Genomic DNA, 7,269 nt, shown 5'->3' on the forward strand with positions numbered 1-7,269 from the left:
GGAGTTGTCAGTTAAAAAGAATACCTGTGTGCAGTTTATCAATTCTGGTTGAGGATATTAAACTGTTCGATTATCGAATACATTATTTATTAATGCATATCAAGTCCACCATTTGTTGTCATATCTCTTTCAGAGCAGGGAAAGAGAAGGTCACCAAAGCTCTGGCATTTGTCAGAAGGATATATGTGAACAACAGAATGGCTGGGATTAGGGAAGCCTGTCCAGCCTACTCTGACTTCAGAAAACAATGATATTTCCTTGGAAACAGGACAAAGAGGACACCTGCCAATTCAGGATTTCAAGGCTTATTATTTCAAAGCTCTCAAGTTTTGAGATACTTGGAAAGGTGTTAGTCTCAAGTGCTTAGGGAGGGAATGAAAGAGTGAGGCATAATCTTCAGAACAGAAGTCTGTAAAAACAGGCAAGAGACTGAGACACAGCTGCAGAAAGAGAAGGGAGTCTGTGGGCCCACAGATGGGGGAACAGACTCCTCATGACTGACCTGTCTCAAATGATCAGAACTGATAAGGGAAATTATGCCGGCAATATATACAGATTTTGTATTTCTTTAGGGTTTTTTCCTAGTAAGGAGTGATTATTTTTGGAATCACTCAAAAGATAATCATATAACTTTCAGAAATAAATAAAAATATTAAATTATCCTCAAAGCCTATCAAAGAATCCTTTTTTTGCTTTGATCTTGACATGTCCATGTATAACTGATTTACAAATCCTGAATGCTCATAAGGTGGTACCAGTGGGAAATGCTGTACTCATGATACTGTCAGCAGTGATTCTTAGGATGTACAGCAGCAGTGCTAAAAAAACCCATAGTTTTGTGAAGCAATAATGTCCAGGAATAGAAGGAAATCTACATTCAGGATACATGTCTAAATAAAGAAAAAGTCCTGGTGAGGGAGCTCAGCTTGGACTGTCTAGCCATGCTATTACTTTTTTTCTTTTTTTAAATGATCACCACCTTGATGCAATGGTAGTTGTAAAAGAAAACCAGAGACAATTATAATTTTAGGATAAAAAACTTGGGACATTCTCTTTCTCAGCTGTTTTTAGTAATTTACTAGGGTTCTCCTCCACTCAACTTTTCAGTATTCTGCCTTATAATTATTTGCTAGATATATGATCATAGAATGTCTTGAGTTGGAAGGGACCCATAAGGATCATCGAGTCCAACTCTCTGCTCCTTGCAGGAGTACCTAAACTAAACCATATAACTAAGAATGTTGTCCAGATGCTCCTTGAACTCTCACAAACTTGGTGTTGTGACCACTTCCCTGGGAGCCTGTTCTAGTGACTGACCACCCTCTCAGTGAAGAACCTTTTCCTAATGGCCAATTTGAACTTCCCCTGATGCAGCTTCATACCATTTCCTTGTGTCCTACTGGAACCAGAGAGAGGAGATCAGCACCTTGAGGGCACATCACAGACTGAACACCAGTTCAGTTTTACAGTTTTAATACCTTTTGTTCCTTCTGCCACTGAGAGTCCAAGTTTTCAGAAATCACAGATTATTAAAAAAAAAAAGAAAAAAGAAAAAAAAAATAGTAGCAAACTGATTTTAAAATGTGGCCTGATTTTTTTTGTTTCACTTCCAGTTTCTGTAGTCTCAAATCATCCTCACTTTACATTTCATACGTTTCACTCAACACTTACAAGATTCATGATAAAAATCAAGAGACTCAACAAAAGTAGAAGATTAGATGTCCCTTAGTTGAAAATACTTGCATTTGGAGAATGCTGAGCTAGAAAACCTTTTATGGACCATGAAAGATTTGAGCTTAGGCAATCTTTCTTTTAGGACAGATTGGAACTGAAAAGAGGGGAAAACATCATATTCTTGTGATATACATGTAAAAGGCAAATGGATTTCAGTCCCAAAGAAAATAAGAATGAAGCAGGATGATGGCTTTATTTCCCTTATGCCAACCCACAGAGCAAGCCAACTGCACTCAGAGAAACAGGTTGGCCTCATCTAAAGAACAGAGCAACTTGTGCAACCTCATAAGCACAAGGAAGCTTGAGTATATTTTTCTTGAGATGATCTCTGCACAACACATGATGTTTAAGATGCAGATTTTTTTTTTCTCTCCAGACATTGCTTCAGAACTCTTTCTTCACAATGTGGAAGCAGTTGGCTAGCATAAAAAAAATAATAAAAAAAAATCCACCACAATTGTATCCAGATTTGTGATCTTCAAATTAATCTGAGGTCTATGTAAAGAATTCTTTACAACCTTTATTGTATGACAAGAGAAAACAGATACTGACAAGATGAGTGTAGTGGGCATTTCCAGGCAGTGTGCAGCAGCATACTATTTTGTTAGGGAGAGCACATGGCATGTGAAACACAGAATGCATTTCTCTTAAGATATAGAATTGCTTTGTACGATTTCCAGTTGAGTAGAACTGGAAAACCAAGTCTGGAGAAAGTAATATAGATTACATCCCACCGAGAAAACAGAAGCCTAGATAAGCATTGGCCAAAAAAACCCCAACAATTAGAAGGGAGAGGAAATGAAGACAAACACGATAAATCCAAAAGTGTTGTGTATGTTGTTGTAGAAGGAAGAGAAGTTGAAGAGACAGATCTGAACAAAAAAATCATCCAAGACTAGTTGTTCTACAATATCGGTTCCATTACTTTTAATTTGCCAGTCACTAGATGATCTGCAGCAACAAATGAAAATAACATGATGCTCCCACCTAAGATGGATCTCCAGTAAATCTTCACCTTTAGCTAGGACTAGTATTACTCTTTGGGTATTATTCTGGGGATGTCACATTTGAAATAGAAAAGACACCTCAGGCAAATGGCTAAAATACATAGATTAATCTGTGTGTATGAAGAGGTTGTTAAGGCCAGTTAGCAAGTCCATAACAAACCAGTGAGCCATAGAATCATAGAATCATTTAGGTTGGAAAAGACCTTTAAGATCATCAAGTCCAACCAGCATCCATGCCCACTAGACCATGTCCTGAAGTGCCTTGTCTACGCGCTTTTTGAATACCTCCAGGCATGGTGACTCAACCACTTCCCTGGGCAGCCTGTTCAAATGCCTAACAATCCTCTCAGTAAAGAATTTTTTCCTAATATCCAACCTAAACCTCCCTGGCCACAACTTGAGGCCATGTCCTCTCGTCCTATCACCAGCCACCTGACAGAAGAGACCAGCACCCACCTCTCTACAACCCCCCTTCAGGTAGTTGTAGAGAGCGATAAGGTCTCCCCTCAGCCTTCTTTTCTCCAGGCTAAACAACCCCAGTTCCCTCAGCTGCTCCTCATAAGACTTGTGCTCCAGGCCCCTCACCAGCTTGGTTGCCCTTCTCTGGACACGCTCCAGCACCTCAATGTCTTTCCTGTAGTGAGGGGCCCAAACCTGAACACAGGACTCGAGGTGCGGCCTCACCAGTGCCCAGTACAGGGGAACAACCACCTCCCTGCTCCTGCTGGCCACACTATTTCTGATACAGGCCAGGATGCCATTGGCCTTCTTGGCCACCTGGGCACACTGCTGGCTCATATTCAGCCGGCTGTTGACCAGCACCCCCAAGTCTTCCAGCCACTCTTCCCCAAGCCTGTAGTGCTGCATGGGGTTGTTGTGACCCAAGTGCAGGACCTGGCACTTGGCCTTGTGGAACACCATACAATTGGCCTCAGCCCATGGATCCAGCCTGTCCAGATCCCTGGTAGAGCCTCCCTACCCTCAAACCGATCGACCCTCCCTCCCAACTTGATGTCATCTGCAAACTTGCTGAGGGTGCACTCAGTCCCCTCATCCAGATCATTAATAAAGATATTAAACAGGACTGGCCCCAATACTGAGCCCTGGGGAACACCACTTGTGACTCACTGCCAACTGGATTTCACCCCATTCACCACAACCCTCTGGGCTCGTCCATCCAGCTAGTTTTTCACTCAGCAAAGAGTACACTTGTCTAAGCCATGAGACGCCAGCTTCTCAAGGAGTATGCCGTGAGAGACAGTGTCAAAAGCCTTGCTGAAGTCAAGGCAGACAACATCCACAGCCTTTCCCTAATCCACTAGGCAGGTCACCTGGTCACAGAAGGAGATCAGGTTGGTCAAGCAGGACCTGCCTTTCATAAACCCATGCTGACTGGGCCTGATCCCCTGTTTGTCCTGGACTTGCCATGTGAGTGCTCTCAAGACGAACTGTTCCATAATCTTCCCTGGTACTGAGGTCAGGCTGACAGGCCCGTAGTTCCCTGGATCCTCCCTCCAACCATTTGGCACTGTGCCTAGTGAGCAGGATGGCTTCACTGCATTGGAGGAGCTGACCCTCCTTGTTGCTGTAGAAATTGCCCCATCACTTTTAATAATGACATATGTTTGCCTGACTTTGATTTTTTAACATACTCGTCAGTATAGTCTCTAGATGTTTGCTGGTTTTATTAGTTTTACTGTAAAGAACACTGCCCTCCTGTACAGCTAGGGATCAAGCTGTCCTCTTGAGCCATACCATTTGTTGAGTAGTTGCTTCAGAAGATTTTCATCTTCATACAATATACAGATTTGGTTGTTTACCCAATGGCATGTCAAAACATGCTGGGCAGTGTGTGATTTGCTAGGAATAGCAAATCGTTTTGGAGATGCTCTTTCCAGTGAACTCTTTCATATACTTGCATAATTGCTAAAATAAACCAAAATAGTATCATATTTCCTCCATTTCAAGAATGAGAGGGAGCTATACAAATGGAATTATGCAGCATGTTGGTTTTGGATAAACTATGCTGATACGCATAATAATAACACTGTATTATTTAACAATGTGTAATAATCTGTAGCAACATTGTTGCCACCAATTAATCACAATAAAAGAGCTACTTATTTTCCAGTCGAAGGAAATTCCTTGGTTTATTTCATGACACAGGATAGGCAATGAATACACAAACTACATGTTCAGTCTTAAACACGTGAACTATGTAATAAGTAGAGGTGCAGTAAAATCCTGAATATCATTCACAGAAGCGGGACATTAATGCCAGATATATACCCACAGCCCTTCTCTCTGGGGGAAGAAAAGAGTAGGTGTGGGACAACAAGATCAAATCCCTGTCAAAGGTAACAGAAAACTGTCACCATTAACCACAACATAGTTCAAACTAGACCTTATCATTCACAGCATAAAGCAGGTTAAAACCACATATTCATTTTTCCAGGAAACTGTCCTCTGTGCTAAAACCCCATAAAATGGTTTTGAAACAAAGCAGATGAAGCACTTTCATGGTTTAAGATTCTTGAAAATGTAGTGGTGTTGCTCTGAGAAGATGTTTGACAAAGTACAAGAAAACTCGCTGCCCTCTTAATCTGTTAAAGAATGGAAAGTTTTCAAGCTGGGACATTAAATGCAAGAATTCTGATGAGGTGACTTTAGCTATTAAATCACCAATCACACAAAATTGATACAGATAACTTTAAATTGCCTGGACTTACTTCATTATCTGATTCAGTATATTGAGTGTGAAACTTAGAATTAAGTAGCTTGAGAAAAAATTACTCCTTGATGACTGCCGATTAGCAAACAAGGTGAACTACTAACTATTGCTTGTTAGTTTCACTGAGGGAGGAATACAATTCCAGAAAGAGGGAAATCTCATTAAACTTTCACTTAAAGCAGAAATGAAAGAGAATTTTAAAGTATTTGAGCTTTTCTTTTTTCCTTTTCAAAAAAGCTGGATTAGGTAAAAAAATTGTTACGTTTTTATCTGAAGGATTTTGAGCAGCTGAGAATGAGCTGAGAATGACTTTGAATTAATCAAATAACTGTAGTTTTGTAATTCAATGAAATTAAGCATGTTCCTCTTTGGTCAAACATAAGTCTGAACTTTTTGATTTCAGTCACAATCATCCCAGAAAGATAGAATACATAAAACCGCAACATTTTTCCTTCAGCCAGGATCTCAAAAATTACAGCTGATTTGGAACAAATTCCTGTAGAAAAATAATAAGGATTTTACATAAATGGGAGACTTACAGCTGGTCACCCTAACCCCATTCACCATTGCAGTGAGTATTGTTTGTGTTGACTATAGAGGGACCAGAACAAAACAGCCTTCAATGCACAGCAGATGAACTCAGTAAGGTCTCTTCAATTATTAATGCCCCCAAAGTAGTAGGAATCTGATCAGATAAGAGGTCTCAGTAAAGGACTGTACAATTGCTTGTTATGTCTCTAGCCAGAAAACAAGTGAACTGTCTAAGATAAATTCCTGGTAAAGTGATTCCTACACAGAGAACAAGAAAGCATTCTTTGTTGCAACCTCTCTGCCGCAAGCATGTCCTTATGCGTTATCATTAATTACAGACTTTATTGGCAAATCTAGAAGAAAACAGGAGATATTTAATATTGAAATGCTACTAGGTTTGTATAAAGAGTAAGTTATCCACAACAATCTGTTCTTCTTCCATGAATTCTTCATTACTTGAAGTATCATATATCCTAACTCTTAAAAAAACCCACCCAAATGAACAACAAAAAACCAGCTTCTAAGACAAAGCTTAAATTAATATTGACACCCACCCACCCCCCACACCCATGGTTAACTGTTACCAGAATATATGCCTATTTCTGTATCTTTTATGTCTTAATGGAGTCTCATACCTCTTCCTTCATGCCATGGAAGGGTGCCAAATAAAAAGATCCATCTCAAACTCATCATGATCAACGCAACTGTAGGTATGCCCTATTTGTGGCAAGACTTTACAAGAATGTCATGGAGAATTGTATAAGCAAGTAGAAAGATTCGGACAAATTTGCTGTATATGTCTCATCCTAAAGGAAAGCAAATGTGATTTGCCCTTAGATGTCCCATGGCAGCAAGAGTGATTCATATGTCTACCATTATTTAGTACTTGAATAACAAAAGAGATGCACATTGAGAGAGCAAACAGGCAAGGGTTTTGTAGTAGCTTTAAAGACGGTGATCAACATGGACTGGTACCTCAGATAGTCCAGAAATAAAAGGTGGAAGCTAACAGAGATTAAAAGCTACACTTCAGAAGGAGACAGAAGCACAGATGAAGTGGGGAAGATAACTGACTAAGAACCGTAGGGCAGAAAATAATTTTGGTGTTATTGTGAACCAAAAAATCCAGAGCAGATAAATTGTTGCAAAAAAGGCAAATCTCGACATGACACTCTGGGTTATATTAATAAGCATATGAGAAAGGGGTTATTCTTTTACTCGTGTTGATACTGGTGGGATCTCAGTGGGCCAAGATGACATCCAGTC

Source organism: Accipiter gentilis, chromosome 3, assembly GCF_929443795.1.
Source record: "Accipiter gentilis chromosome 3, bAccGen1.1, whole genome shotgun sequence".
In the NCBI taxonomy this organism is placed as follows: domain Eukaryota; kingdom Metazoa; phylum Chordata; class Aves; order Accipitriformes; family Accipitridae; genus Astur; species Astur gentilis.